General features: G+C 34.6%; 1 pseudogene across 1 annotated transcript; it reads right to left on the reverse strand.

Annotated features, from left to right (window-relative positions):
- Window positions 1-9,598: 9,598 nt before the first annotated feature.
- LOC309647937 (mesoderm-specific transcript homolog protein pseudogene) lies at window positions 9,599-16,063 on the reverse strand (annotated as a pseudogene). The gene has a single exon. The product of its transcript is annotated as a mesoderm-specific transcript homolog protein pseudogene (transcript).
- Window positions 16,064-16,593: the final 530 nt, after the last annotated feature.

The raw sequence follows: 16,593 nt of genomic DNA on the forward strand, positions 1-16,593 counted from the left end.
GTGAAGTCATCTGGTCCTGGACTTTTGTTTGTTGGAAGATTTTTAATCACAGTTTCAAATTCATTACTTGTGATTGGTCTGTTCATATTTTCTGTTTCTTCCTGGTTCAGTCTTGGAAGGTTATACCTTTCTAAGAATTTGTCCATTTCTTCCAGGTTGTCCATTTTATTACCATAGATTTGCCTGTAGTAGTCTCTTAGGATGCTTTGTGTTTCTGCGGTGTCTGTTGTAACCTCTCCTTTTTCATTTCTAATTTTACTGATTTGAGTCCTCTCCCTCTTTTTCTTGATGAGTGTGGCTAATGGCTTATCAATTTTGTTTATCTTCTCAAAGAACCAGCTTTTAGTTTTATTGATCTTTGCTATTGTTTTCTTTGTTTCTATTTCATTTATTTCCTCTCTGATCTTTATGATATCTTTCCTTCTGCTAACTTTGGGTGTTGTTTGTTCTTCTTTCTCTAGTTGCTTTAGGTGTAAGGTTAGATTGTTTACTTGAGATTTTACTTGTTTCTTTAGGTAAGCTTGTATAGCTATAAACTTCCCTCTTAGAACTGCTTTTGCTGCATCCCCTAGGTTTTGGATTGTCGTGTTTTCATTGTCATTTGTCTCTAGGTATTTTTTGATTTCCTCTTTGATTTCTTCAGAGATATCTTGGTTATTTAGTAACGTATTGTTTAGCCTCCATGTGTTTGTGTTTTTTACGTTTTTTCTCCTGTAATTGATTTCTAATCTCATAGCATTGTGGCCAGAAAATACGCTTGATATGATTTCAATTTTCTTAAATTTACTGAGGCTTGATTTGTGACCCAAGATGTGATCTATCCTGGAGAATGTTCCATGTGCACTTGGGAAGAAAGTGTAATCTGCTGTTTTTGGATGGAATGTCCTATAAATATCAATTAAATCTATCTGGCCTATTGTGTCATTTAAAGCTTCTGTTTCTTTATTTATTTTCACTTTGGGTGATCTGCTCATTGGTGTAAGTGAGGTGCTAAAGTCCCCCACTATTATTGTGTTACTGTCGATTTCTTCTTTTATAGCTGTTAGCAGTTGCCTTATGTATTGAGGTGCTCCTATGTTGGGTGCATGTATATTTATAATAGTTATATCTTCTTCTTGAATTGATCCCTTAATCATTATGTAGTGTCCTTCCTTGTCTCTTGTAACATTCTTTATTTTAAAGTCTATTTTATCGGATATGAGTATAGCTACTCCAGCTTTCTTTTGATTTCCATTTGCACGGAATATCTTTTTCCATCCCCTCACTTTCAGTCTGTATGTGTCCCTAGGTCTAAATTGGGTCTCTTGTAGACAGTGTATATATGGGTCTTGTTTTTGTATCAATTCAGCAAGCCTGTGTCTTTTGGTTGGAGCATTTATTCCATTCACGTTTAAGGTAATTATCAATATGTATATTCCTATGACCAATTTCTTAATTGTTTTGGGTTTGTTTTTGTAGGTCCTTTTCCTCTCTTCTGTTTCCCACTTAGAGAATTTCCTTTAGCATTTGTTGTAGAGCTGGTTTGGTGGTGCTGAATTCTCTTAGCTTTTGCTTGTCTGTAAAGCTTTTGATTTCTCCATCAAATCTAAATGACACCCTTGCCAGGTAGTGTAATCTTGGTTGTAGGTTCTTCCTTTTCATCACTTTAAATATATCATGCCACTCCCTTCTGGCTTGTAGAGTTTCTGCTGAGAAATCAGCTGTTAACCTTATGGGAGTTCCCTTGTATGTTATTTGTCGTTTTTCCCTTGCTGCTTTCAATAATTTTTTTGTCTTTAATTTTTGCCAATTTGATTACTATGTGTCTCGGCGTGTTTCTCCTTGGGTTTATCCTGTACAGGACTTGCTGCACTTCCTGGACTTGGATGGCTATTTCGTTTCCCATGTTAGGGAAGTTTTCGACTATAATCTCTTCAAATATTTTCTCTAGTCCTTTGTCTCTCTCTTCTTCTGGGAACCCTATGATGCAAATGTTGTTGTGTTTAATGTTGTCCCAGAGGTCTCTTAAGCTGTCTTCATTTCTTTTCATTCTCTTTTCTTTAGTCTGTTCCACAGCAGCGAATTCCACCATTCTGTCTTCCAGGTCACTTATCCGTTCTTCTGCCTCAGTTATTCTGCTATTTATTCCTTCTAGTGTAGTCTTCATTTCAGTTATTGTATTGGTCATCTCTGTTTGTTTGTTCTTTAATTCTTCTAGGTCTTTGTTAATCATTTCTTGCATCTTCTTGATCTTTGCCTCCATTCTTATTCCGAGGTCCTGGATCATCTTCACTATCATTATTCTGATATCTTTTTCTGGAAGGTTGCCTATCTCCACTTCATTTAGTTGTTTTTCTGGGTTTTTTTCTTGTTCCTTCATCTGGTATATAGCTCTGCCTTTTCATCTTGTCTATCTTTCGGTGAATGTGGTTTTTGTTCCACAGGCTGCAGGACTGTAGTTTTTCTTGCTTCTGCTGTCTGCCCTCTGGTGGTTGAGGCTATCTAAGAGGCTTGATGGGAGGCTCTGGTGGAGGGTAGAGCTGACTGTTGCTGTGCAGGTCAGCGCTCAGTAAAACTTTAATCCACTTGTCTGTTGATGGGTGGGGCTGGGTTCCCTCCCTGTTGGTTGTTTTGCCTGAGGCAACCCAACACTGGAGCCTACCTGGGGTCTTTGGTGGGGCTAATGACAGCCTCTGGGAGGGCTCAAGCCTAGGAGTACTTCCCAGAACTTCTGCTGCCAGTGTCCTTGTCCCCACAGTGAAGCAGAGCCACCCCCCGCCTCTGCAGAAGACCTTAAAACACTAGCAGGTAGGTCTGGTTCAGTCTACCCCAGGATCACTGCTCCTTCCCCTGGGTCCCAATGCACAAACTATTTTGTGTGCGCCCTCCAAGAGTGGGGTCTCTGTTTCTCCCAGTCCTGTCAAAGTCCTGCAATCAGTTCCCACTAGGCTTCAAAGTCTGATTCTCTATGAATTCCTCCTCCCGTTGCCAGACCCCCAGGTTGGGAAGCCTGATATGGGCTCAGAACCTTCATTCCAGTGGGTGGACTTCTGTGGTATAAGTGTTCTCCAGTCTGTGAGTCACCCACCCACCAGTTATGGGATTTGATTTTACTCTGATTACACCCCTCCTACCATCTCTTTTTGACTTCTCCTTTGTCTTTGGATGTGGGGTATCTTTTTTGGTGAGTTCCAGTGTCTTCCTGTCAATGATTGTCCAGCAGCTAGTTGTGATTCTGGTGTTCTCACAAGAGGGAGTGAGAGCACGGCCTTTTACTCTGCCATCTTGGTTCCTCCCCCAAGAGGAATTTTTTATCTTACAGTTTTGGAGTCCAGAAGTCTTAAATCAAGTTGTCAGGAAGGTTGCTCCCATTTGGAAGCTCTGAGGGAAAATCCATTCCATGATTTCATCCTAACTCTTTTTGCCTAGTAAAGGTAGTAAAAAGAAAAACAAACAAACAAACAAACAAAAGAGCAGAGATCTATTAATGTGCATGACCTTCTAGATTCCCAGGAATATTTTAGAGCTTTTAAAGCCCCTGATGAATATCTCAGTACATGGTATTTTTTATTAAGCTTTTGGACTGGCCAGTTGTTTGGTCCAATTATCTGCCATCACAAGCAACCATGGTCTAAATCAGTTGTCTCTAATTATATTCACCATATGCCTTCTGGCAAAATGTTGTTATATTAGGCAAGATCTAATCAGTCAAATAAAGACTAACAGAAGTGAGGTCATTCAGGAAACCAGTAAAAGGGAGAAATAATAACAATTATATGGAAATGGGGCTTTGAGGAAATTCTAACCCATTCTGCTCCATCAGTGGCAAGGCTGTTGGTTTTCACCTACTGCTTTTGATTTTCAAGTTATTATTTAGCTGGGGTTGAGGGGATGGGAATATGGCAAGGTAAAATGCCTTAAACCTTGCTGTTCTTACTAAAGTTTTTCTTGATAAATGCTCCTGAGATTGCTTCAAGACTTTAATTAATTTCCAGAATTTCTGGAAACATTGATTCTGTTATGTTTCCATTGTTCTTGTTCCTTTTATGGAAGACAGTATTTTTGGACTGCTTTATTCTATTATTCTCATTGATGTCACCTCACAGTTTTGTTATTTGATGAATATAAACCACAGGACAAAAAAATGCTTACAGTATTCTCTTGTGTCAGTTAAATTTTTTTCATTAATTAATAATTTATTAGTAATTTTTAGAAAATTTAGTAACCTGCATATGATGGGCAACCATTTATTTGCAACTTCCCCACTCCTCCATCATTCTCACTACACACACACACACACACATGCACACACACACAAAGCTATTATTTACACCTTTAATTTAATGTATGTAAACTTGTAACACTATGGTCAAATGTTGTGATTCCTCTAGCTGTGCTCGTTCCATTACAGAATATGTATGCTTGATAACTTTTCTATATTCCAGCATCTCTAAAATTTAAGCATAGGCTACATATGTACACATGACTCTACCTGTCAATAGTCATTTTTGAAGTCAGTTAAAGCTCAACTTTGTATTATAAGCATAATCAATATCTAAATGACATTTAATTCATGAAAATAAAATCCTTTCAATAAAGTATTGTTTTGTGGTTAAATTTCATGTTATTTTAATGTAAAATTAATTTCAAAATAATTTTAATCTCTAATTTTTATAGGAATTAGTGTAATGATATCCTAAGAAAACATTTTGGATGATATAAAAATTTTCAAATCTTAATTTATTCATTCTAGGTAATTTACTCAATATTGAATTAAAGATTAAGGTCCTTGATGATCTTAATCTCTTACTAACTTACTCTGGTTTAGGAAGATTAATTTGTCTTTTAACATTAATTTAAAAGATTATTTTATATGTGATTTTGTGTTATTTTCCTCTACACATCCTAGGAAATTAGGTGGAAAAATAAAAGAGCACACTTCCAAAAATCTATGAAAACAATGATTATCTTACCTAAGCTATAATAAGTAGGATAAGCAATAATAAGTATATGCAGGGAGTACAGTAAACATATGTACAGTATGCAGCAATGTAGCCTGGAGAAAATTTCCTAAGGTTTAGTTTACATTTTAGATCACTGGTCTGTTGATGGTGGCTTTCCTGGACAATAGCCATAGATGACTCTCACTGGGAAACTTGTAAACCTGTGACTGTGCCCCAAGTACATACCTCCAATCTGAGCCCCAAAACTCAGAGTCAGAATGTAGTAAAAGAAAAATGCTTTCTTTGTGTTCTTAACTTATAGTTATTCAGTAAAATGAATGTGACACTGAATGCCCATAGTCTACACCTGTAAATGGAGAAGAAAATTTCAATTACTGTCTACTGAGTCAACCTTACTAAAAGAAATAGATAGGCATTTTATACATTTTTATTATATTTTCTCACTCGTCCTCTTCTTTTGAATGCATTTCCAAAGACTATCTCTCTACATATTTCATTAAACTGATTTAAAATACGTGTGATAAAATACATCCTCATTTAAATTAATAAACACCACTTATTCCAAGGAATAAACTTTTGTTATTATTGTTAGAAGCCCCCTCTTTTTGAAGGAGTATAGCTTCCTCATTCCTCAGTAGTAATCCTATCCCATAATTGTGTTTAAATTTTATCCATTGCATTACCACTTACATTTATGTCTCTAAACAATATATTATTTAGCTTTGCACGTTGTTGAAATAAAATCATATTAAACTTATTCTATTGCAACTTGTTTTCTATTCTTTCTATATTATGTTATTGAGACTTATCTATGCTGCTGAAGGTAGTGTTTATTTTTCATTTATTCACAGCTTTATCATTTTCAACTGTATGAATGAAATGAAATGAATTTATATAATCTACCATTTGTGCTTTTTTTGTGTCTTGTCACTGGGAACAGTATTTATAAGACCATCCTTTTACAGGCTTCCTGGTGAATATATGAAAGCTTCTTTAGAGCATACATCTGATAAGGAATTGCTGGATCAGGGTATGTGCATTGTTAACTTTACTAGGTAATACCAATTGCTTTTTCATTTTTAAAAATCTTTGTCTATTTCTTTCTACACACCAGAAAAGAAATTAGCATACTCTTACATCCTTTGTTCTTTCCCTGCCACTGATACAGGTTGATATTATTAGAAATTTTTTTAGGTTATTATATATTTTTTTGATGATCTCAGCTTATTTTTAGTATAACAGTAGATATTTTTAAATTATTTGATCAGTTTACTTCAAATATCTCTTCCAATATCTCTTGAATGTATCTCTTCTTATAAAAATTTGCAAAATTGCTTTTCAATATTGTTCATATATGTCAGATATTCTGAGACTTATATGCCTGAGAATACTTTTAATATAACCTCATATTTGAATGACAATTCTATTAAAATTCTATTATCGTATATTTATACAATTTGCATTCATTTAGTTAGTATTGTTACTGAAATATCTTATAATTTTGATTTATTTTTAATGGAAGTATTATTTTCTTCTCTGAGATTTTATAATTTCTTTTTGTCATTGATAATTTAAAATTTTACTATGGGTATCTAGTTCTGAAATATTCCTTATATCTCCTCTTCAGCATTTTAAAGGGTCTTTAACTTTGAAAGATTACAAGTATATTACTTTTTTTTATTCTGGGACATTTAATTATACAATCTATTCAAATACTTCTGAGTCCCAAGTTTTTATTTTCTCTCACTTTATAAATTCTATAATCCAGATATTAAAACTTCTACCTTATATTTTATTTCTCTTCACTTCTATTATATAATTTTTATTGATTTATCTTTTCTTGATACTTCTGCAAGAATTTTTCACTCTGATATTCTAATTTTCCAATTTGTTTTCCATGGGCAAACATTCTTTAATTACCCTATCTATTGTGTTAGTTCAACTCTGTTTTTGCTCTATGCATTTTGGTTTGATATTTATTATTTTTCTTTTGCAGTTTGTAGATGATAGTATTAGTACATGTAACTTTTTTATTGTATTTAGTATATGAAGTTTTATTATTATTTGTTCTTCAAAAGTTACAAAACATTTGCTTCTCACTGAATCTGTGATCGATCCAGTTTGCTGATTTCTTTTGAAATAAAAGTATTCCTTAGATAGCTTACAGATTTATTTGTAAGCTCCTATTTCTTGCAGTGAGAATTAGGTAAGGACCAAAGGATATACTGTAGTCTGCATCAAGACTATAGCCACAAAGAAAGGGCTAGGTTAAAATAACTCCAGGGGTAGAGAACTACAAGCATGAAGAAACATTATTTATTATTCCTCATATCCCAGAATAACTTCTTTGGAAGGAGATTTACACTCAGTCTCCCAGGGAGAAACAACATTAAGAAGAAGTACTTCTTTTCAGTGCTTCTCAAATTTCCAATGAACATTGGAACTATATGAGGAAGTTTTATTTATTTATTTATTTTTTTGACTGGGTTGTGTGGCTTGTGGGATCTTAATTCCCTGATGAGGGATTCAACCCAGGCCCTTGGCAGTGAAAGTACAGAGTCCTAACAACTGGACCACCAGGAAACTTTCTGGGGAAGTTTAAATAATACTGATAATAGTATCTCATCCAGAGATTCTGATTTAATTAGTCTTATTTTTAGTTTTGCACGCATTTTTTTAAAATGTTCCAGGTAACTTCAATGTACATCCAAGTGTAAGAATCACTGTCCATGATTAGATTCCTCAGCTTTGTGTGTAGAGAGGGTTAGAAGTGGGAAATGTACATTCCAAAACTAGTCAGTCCACAAATTCTTTTTTCAGCTTCTCATTTTGACCAGGCTTCTGAATTGTCCTGATTTTAACCCTCTGCTGTTCTAAAAACAGAGGGCTGAGATATCACTTGCAAGACAAACTCTGAATACCCTAAAACAAGGTAGGAAAGAAATAAGGGCTGAATTAGAAGTTGATTTCCTGTATCATACTCTGATGGACATATGTAGTCTGGAAAAACTACCTCCCCATTACAACATTTCCAAGAAAAAAAAATATATATATTTCCCAGACTTTAGCTCAGTTATTCTTATTTCCATGATTTCGGCCTTTTGTTGTGGTAATTCTGAGGAAGGAAGTCAGTAATTTACACTAATTTAGGAAAAAAATACAACAAATGAGTGAATATAACAAAAAAGAAGCAGACTCACAGATATAGGGAACAAACTAGTGGTTACCAGTTGGGAGGGGAGGGAGGGACAATATACAGGTGGCTTGGGGAGAGGGAGGTACAAACTATTGGGTGTAAAATAGGTTTAAGGATGTATTGTACAACACAGGGAAAATAACCAATATTTTGTAATAACTGTAAATGAAAAGTAACCTATAAAAATTGTATAAAAATTTTTTAAAAAATTTAAAAAGATCTATGAAAAGGTGTCTAGTTTCATCAGCAGAATTAATTCAGACATTTCTATCAATGTATCTCTTTGAAATTTGGCTTATTTTACACCTTTAAATATTAATTAACTCACTAAATAAACTCACATTTTGAAAAATGGAATATTTCATTGAAAACAAACAAACAAACAAAATACACATGCTATTAGGCATTTAAGAACTAGGAACAGTATTTATATATTTTATATCCATAGTACCTAATGGAGTTATTTTCTAATAGACATCAATAAATAAATATCAGTTGTATAAATTAATGTATTTTCTTCAACATGAAAGCTAGCACAACTGAATAAATTAAGGAATTCAGTGTCACACCTATCTGTATTATGTGATTTAAGGTATATGAGGAAATACACCATATTAGCCTTTTATTAACGATCACATTTTCCAAATTAGTGTAGTTAAAATTCATACATTAAGTATATTTTCAGCCATGTAAATATATTCAGTATATAGTCTCTTTCCATATACACATTATAGTCAGAAACCACATCTTAAACAAATACACACTGCCTAAATTATCTTTAAAGTGATTAATTTATTTAGCATAAAAGTTATGGTCTACTTAATTCCTCTGCTTTAATAGAATTAACATATATGTATGCCTATCATTTCTTTTGTGGTCTTGGATAAGTCATATCATCATGATGGAAATCATTTTCCCCACTAGAAATTGAAAATTGGACATGATATTCTCTTTGTGACCATTTCAGTTCAAAGTGTACAATTCTTCTACGATTATGTTATATTAAAACATATGAATTGCCAATATTCTACTTTCATTTGACTTATTAATGTAACAATTCCATAAAGTTTTACTTAGTATTTTTGGCCTGCTTTTCATGCACCTGGTCTCAGCCAGAACACTATAAATATATTGGGTACTTGGAAATTTAGAATTGTTTTTAACCATTGGAATCACTGAAAGTGGAAAGAGCTGAAGGAAAGAACATAGGAAATAAATCTGGACAGATCATGAAATATTTCCACTCTAACATTTGTCTGTGGCTATCACAGAACACACAGTTACATCCAATCATCAAGACTTGTGGAAACAAATAACTGTGATATTATTTGTGATATCTTCCTGGCTTTAAGGTGACCCACATCCTTGACAAAATGTAACTGGGTTGTTTCCATAGTTACAGTAAATAGAATGTAACAAGCTTACTCATCTCCTTTGTTTTCAGCCTTGTGAACTAAGGTTTTCTTTTTTTTTTTTTACTTTTTCTTTTTGCCAAAATAACCCCTTCATAATGCTATTCAAGTCATTTTCTGTACCCCACCACCAACGTGAAGAATAGTTGGCTAATATTTTCCGTGTGTCTCCTAGAAAAAATTAACTTTGATGTTGTTTGACTATTTTGACTATTTGATTTGTAGAAAATTTCAAATGGACTCAGTAACTTCATGTTCATAGACATAATGATTCAAAATTTTAACAATATGGGGGCTTCCCTTGTGGTGCAGTGGTTGAGAGTCCGCCTGCCAATGCAGGCAACACGGGTTCGAGCCCTGGTCCAGGAAGATCCCACATGCCGTGGGGCAACTGGGCCCGTGAGCCACAACTACTGAGCCTGCGCATCTGGAGCCTGTGCTCCGCAGCAAGAGAGGCCGTGATAGTGAGAGGCCTGTGCACCGCGAAGAAGAGTAGCCCCCGCTCGCCGCAACTACAGAAAGCCCTCGCACACAAACGAAGACCCAACACAGCCAAAAATAAATAAATAAATAAAATAAATTAAAAAAAAAATTAACAATATATATATATACACAGAATTTTAATAGTCTTCTCTGTGAAGGTAAGCACATACCCATTATTTACTATCAAGTGTGTCATGTGTTCTATTACAGTGCCTGAGAGTATTGAGGGTATTTAAATCCCCTAAATATGGTACCTGTCCTTTTAATGTAGCAAATACGTATGTAGGAAATGTATTGTTTAAAGGTAACCTTCAACTCCAGCATTTTTTAAATAATCATAAATCCAAATTAGTGTAGTTCAAATTAGTACATTTAATTATATGTTTGTATATGGCAACCTCTTTATTACAACTGACCCTACACTAGGAGTAATGTTGCTCTTATACTTAGTGGTGTAGATTTAAGGGAAGCCAATGTATAACTCCAGAAGGTATTTCTCTGTGAAAAAAGAGTCTTTGTATGGAGCCATGCAAAAATGTCCCTTCAGTCACACAAATTGATCAGTGGTGCTACATTGTGCTTTTATATATATTGCCTAGAGAGATGGTCATCCGAGAAAAGTAGACATTTAGATTCATTTTTACTTATATCTATCGGTGGATTTTGAGTAGTATCAAGAGACCAAGTCTTCTGATGCAGTAAGTTAGAAGAGTGATATATTAGGAAATGAGTGCTTTACAAATAATGTAAATTTAAATGACCACCTATATATTTAGAGATCTTGTGTTATGAAATTGATTTTCAAATTTCAGAGAATTGTAGAAACTTTTTTTATTTTGGTTGGGTCAACATGGTAAAATTTATAACACTTAAATAATATATGTAGTGTGTAAAGACTGTTTTTATAAGGGCTACTATGTCTACATACATTTACGTGAGAGAACAGAGGTGGTATATTAAACACATAAGTATATATTATTAATTTTATTCATAGTATAGGATGCATATATTTAATTATCTTACTAAAAATTCATATCATTTTTAAATTTCTTATTACAGGTTGGTGAGCAATTGACTACATATAGGACTTTCTATAGAGGTATATTTCATAACTAGCTACACTTCTCAAGGAAATATCCATTAAAAATCGGGTCTTATAAGTTCTACAACACTGAAGCATGATCTATAAAAATTTCCTGCTCCTGGGTTAGATTTTGATATTAGATTCAAATAATCATTAAAGGGTTAAGTTACTGTAGTACAATTTTAAACAAAGAAGTATCGTTTATGTCTGATTAATTTTACTTTCTTACCTAGCCGTTCTCATGAATCTGCCGCAGGTGCACATAAGGTAAATCTCTCTTTGATCATGAGAGTGAGATACAGTAGCCTCTGAAAATATTGTCTATTTCTTATCACATGGATTTATCTCTTTAACTTATTTGCATCTGTTTCTTTATATCTTACATACAATCAGCAACAACTTTTTGCTACACAAATGTTTTCTTAGGACAATCTTGATCGTCATAATTTAATAATGGGAAATGGAATTAAGTGACTTTGATTATCTTTCCATGAGGAAAACAAAAACAAAAATCTACATCAATAAGGTTCATCCAACACATTTTAAATAAAAATGCATAGCTATATGAGATAATTCTTTATTCATAAATTTTCAGTACCAAATTAATGTAATTCTTTGCCCAAATCATTTACTTGTTAATTTAAAGGGAACTTCTAGAGTTTAGGAAAAAAAGAAAATATGTGACACTAACTCCTTGGGTCAGTATTTTCTGACTTGAAAATCTTTAAAAGGATGTTCAGATGTATGGGACTTACATTTAAATATGGCTTATATAACAGTTTCTTCTGAGAACACACATTTTTTAAATATTTTGCATTCTATGTCATTAAAACATGAAATTATATCTCCCCAAATTAAATAAGATTGGGCTAGGCTAGGGTAGAGGAGGAGAAATTCTCCCTCCTAAGTTCGTTTTCCAATTTAGAGTATATAATTTAGACTAGGTCACAACATCTTTTTTCCTCTTTAGGATCCTCTGAAACAGGTGCTATAATCACACAGCCCAGGTACATGAAGGTATTATAAGTGTAACAACCAAAGTTATATCATGAGAGGCAGTTAAACTGATATACTCCAAATTGGTCCTACTAAGCCATTGCTCATGTCTTTTGATATATTATCAGTTAATGCACTCTGAAATTCAGAGGCAAGTTTTGTAGCACATTCAAAATAATCTTATACAGATGGCGTACTATCTTGCTATTAAAAAAAAAAATCTTTCTACGTACCAAAAAATTATATTCATTCCTTAGGTGAAACTGCCATAGGAAATACAAACTTCCTTGAAAGTGCAAGAATTTGTAATATAGGATTTCAGGGGAGACTTCTAAAATCTTATTATATTTTTTGATCAACTTTCTTATATATGCCAATTTTTTTTTTTATCCTGAAATTCACTCCTTGAATTTTACCTACCTCATCTAGACCATTCTTTCTAATCTATTCAGGTTAACTGCTTCAAAAATCTGCCCTTCACCTTCATCTGCATACTATTAAATGTTCATCCTCCCTTTATTGAGACTTATCTTCTCTGCCTCTGTGATTGATGATCTCCTTGTTCATCTCCTCAGGACTGTATGTTATGGGTCCCATACAAAACAATCAGCTTTTGGGGTCCCTTGGTAAATGGCCTGGAGTAGTAAACCCAAAGAAGAATATGTTGCCTCTAAATCCAGAGGCTCAATAAGAGTTGTGCCTTTTTTTTGGTTGTTAGGGAACAGATGTCACAACTTATCCTTCACCTTAGAAGGGACACCACTGGACTTCTAGAAATTTCACTGAAGTTGAAGGTCCCTGAAGTTTTGACAGATTTATTTCCCACCTTCTTACATATACATATCTTACTAATGTTAGCATAGTGACTACAATGTGTGTGTGTTCTGTTTCTTTGGAGAACTGTGACTGATACAGATTTCGGTAGCAGGACTGGTTCTAAAAGAACAGAATCTTACGGATGAGCTTTCTGGATTTTTTCTGGGCTTTCTAGAATCCTAGAATTGGTTCTCTAGTCTGAATAGTTTTAAAGGCACTAATAACCCTATTTCCTGTGCTAAAGAAGTCACTGACAGTCAATGTCATGATGCAGCAACAGAGATATGCAAAATATCACTATTGGGTATTTGTAATTAAATACTTATAAAAGGCATTGTTCTGGGTCACCGTGTATTTGCTATCTTAAACATTTCGGCTAAACTAATGAGTATAAAGAAATTGGCTTGTTACTCTTTGAGTTCTCTCACTTGGTTGCATTCAGATCATTCTTAATAGATACATTGGTTACTTTCATGAAAGCTATAAATGTTGTCGGAGTTATACTAAGAAATTTAACTACTATGTCTCCTAAATACTGTCTGGCACCTCCTTTTCTGTCACAATTGCTCTTCCTTATCCCCTAAAACAGAAATTCTACCCCTTTACTTGTGAAAACCTGCCATCTCTTTGGCACGTAGTGGGATCTACATCTATATCTCTATCTATCCACATATCTGTATATAACATCATACATATTATATCTATGTTATACATAGATATATAATAATTTTATATATGTTGTCAGTTTATAGTTATTATAAAATAAGCATCTCCATTAATTATTTCCTTTGTGTTTTCCAAGAACAATAAATGTCCTTTTACATGTGCCCTCCTGAGCTTTGATTTGTCTCATTTTTGAGCATGTTCACAAATACATGTTTTATTGTATTTTTGCTGCTGCTGCTACCTTTTTTGGTCAAAATTCATTTTTATTAATAAAAAATAAACACTTATTCCAGTTTCAGTCATTATGCTTGAAGTTACTAAGTAAAAAAATATAAATAATCACTTAATTATCCTGTTTTAACTAAGACAATGAAACTGTGGCTTTTAAAAAATAAAAAGTATTCAGCACCACTTGATCATATACCTTTCAGACTTTGTTCTTAAAGTTTCTGGAACTTTCCTGTCTGTGAAGTACAGGAGTTGCTGAGTTACATGAGGAACACTCTCTGGGGCAACCAAAGAGAAGTTAAGCAATCAGCCTATATTCAGCCTGCTAACTTTGACTATACAATGTTCCCTTCCTCTCCACTCTAGCTCAGGAGGGACATGCTTCTAAGCACTGAGGTATGAAGAGTCCAATTGTTATTAGCTGGAAAGACCAGTTCTAACAGCAAATAATGGTAAATCTCTGACACAGATGCTACTGTCCTTAATGTCCTGTGGTTTTAGGAAATTCTGTAAATATTTTGGATTTAGTTCAATTTATTCAGAAATAAAACATGTTTAATAATGTTAAACTACTCTGCCAGAGTAAGTGTCTGCTGGTTTAGTATCCTTATAAAAGAAAAAATATATATGTAAAATGCATGTAGGTAAATCATAGTCTTAAAGTATACTTAGAATATTGCTTTATTTAAATCAAAATCTAACAAAATGTCTTCAATTAGAAGAAGCTAATGAAACTAAATCCAAAGTTATGACAAGGGAGACTTGCTCTCAGTTAAAGTTGTATTGCTTAGAGAACTTAAAGCCATTCTAGGCAAGGTTAAGGTGGCACCTCCTTATTCTTTACAATACATAATTTAAATCAGGGTTGGGCCAGAAATGAGCATTTCTAAATATAATATTTCAGAAAAGTCCATAGAAGTGTTTCAAAGACTTTTATGCAAAAGAATGTCTGTCTGTCTTTCTGTATCGGTGAGTAGTATGCCCATCAGAATTTCCTAATAACACAAAGACAAAGGCAAGTCCATACACCTGATCAGATGTCGATGGAATGGGAGGTGAACTATTAGGTCACCCATAGAGCTTCTGCTAGCCTTTTAGTATATGCTGTTCACCAGTGTGAGTCAAGTGGACTTTTGTGAGAGAATAGTGTTTGGTGGCCAGGACCTTTTGGGAGCATTTCTTCCTAAGTGGAATACACAACAGATAAGGCAATAAGGGAGGTAATACAGGGAAGCTAGTCTTCCAGATCAGAAGGAGTTGATGAAGCCCATATATGTATCCAAGAAGCCCATGGGATCGTCTAGCTGTGGATAGTGGCTAATGTGGTCATCCAGAATGACACTGTGGACTGCGGCAGCATTTTCCTCTACAGCTCCAAAAACTCTGGATAGGGATTCACCAGATCCAATGGCCCTTAGATAAATGAATGGGAATAGATATAATGGCAAGAGCTCTCACCCAGCGTCTTCTAAACTTTTCCCTCTGATTGATGTACTGCAAGAGACTGTCGATAACCAAGTTCCCGTCACTGTGGCATATCCCTGCCCACATGTCCCACAGCTCATTCTCAGAGGGTCATGTGTACAGCCCAAAATCTGAGGAGAGACCTCGAGAGAATACAAAGTTCATCAGTCGCGTGAGGATGGGTGACAGCATGTCTCCATCTTTGAGAAGCTTTTGGAGAAGGAGAAGGTGAGCTTCAAGAAATATACCTCCATTTGACAGACAGAGACTCTTAATGGTAAGCTGACCAGATCTATTCTAGTTGAACCTATAGAGCAGCTCCTGAGCAAAGATATCCCCACAGGCATGAGACCACAAGTTGATCCTACTGTTCTGGAAACCCAGATGCTGCAACAGGGCCTCCACGATGCTGGCCTGCTCAAATATGGAATAGTGATGTGGTCTTGGTTTGTCACTGAAGCCAAAACCTAGGAAATTGAGGACAGTCACTCGATGAAACCTGAGGGTCAGACCTTCCCATATCTTGTACCAATCATAGCTGGACATTGTAAAACCATGTAAAAGCACGACTACCTCTGGACTTCAAACCACACCCACAGAGTCTTGGTAGAAGATGTTCAGTCCCTTTTAGGTAAAAAAAAAATTGCCTGATGACTTCCATGAGTGAAGAGCAGAGGAAAGCTGGGGAGTGGGGGGGGAGGAGTGGGGGAATGTGCAGATAGGCTGCAAGCAGGGGAATAGCCAGTAGCCCCACCTAGACCCACCACTCCCTCATCCTGATTCTGGTAAGACTTGGGCTGCAAGACTCCATGTTTGGGGGACCCCTGTTGCTGCTGTCTTTAAGTGTTTTTATTATTTTTCTTTTTTTGCTAACTTTATTGAGGAATGATTGACATAAAAAAAATTGTATATATTTAAAGTGTATAACTTGATGATTTGATATACATATACATTGTCGAATGATTAACAAGATCAAGACAATTAATATGGTCATCACCTCACATAAGTGATGTAGTTAACTATTTTATCCCTGATTCTTTTGATTTAAAGGAATCTAAAGTCATAATACTGAGTCATTGCATAAATAAGTTACCTTGAAGAGAGTCTTTTTTCTTTCTAAATTTAATATTAACAAGTTCAATATCTAGACTGGTAATAAATCCCTTGATTTATCTCATTAAGATGCATGTCTTTTAATTATGTGTTCTTGTGTAAACTTTATTTCAGCTGTAAGCACTCTTTGGAGAATATTAGTACTTTAACAAATGTTTGTATTTCTCTAACAGTGTTAGAAGGATGTGAAGT

The sequence above is a fragment of the Balaenoptera physalus genome, assembly GCF_965194825.1.
Source record: "Balaenoptera physalus genome assembly, chromosome: 18".
Taxonomy (NCBI): domain Eukaryota; kingdom Metazoa; phylum Chordata; class Mammalia; order Artiodactyla; family Balaenopteridae; genus Balaenoptera; species Balaenoptera physalus.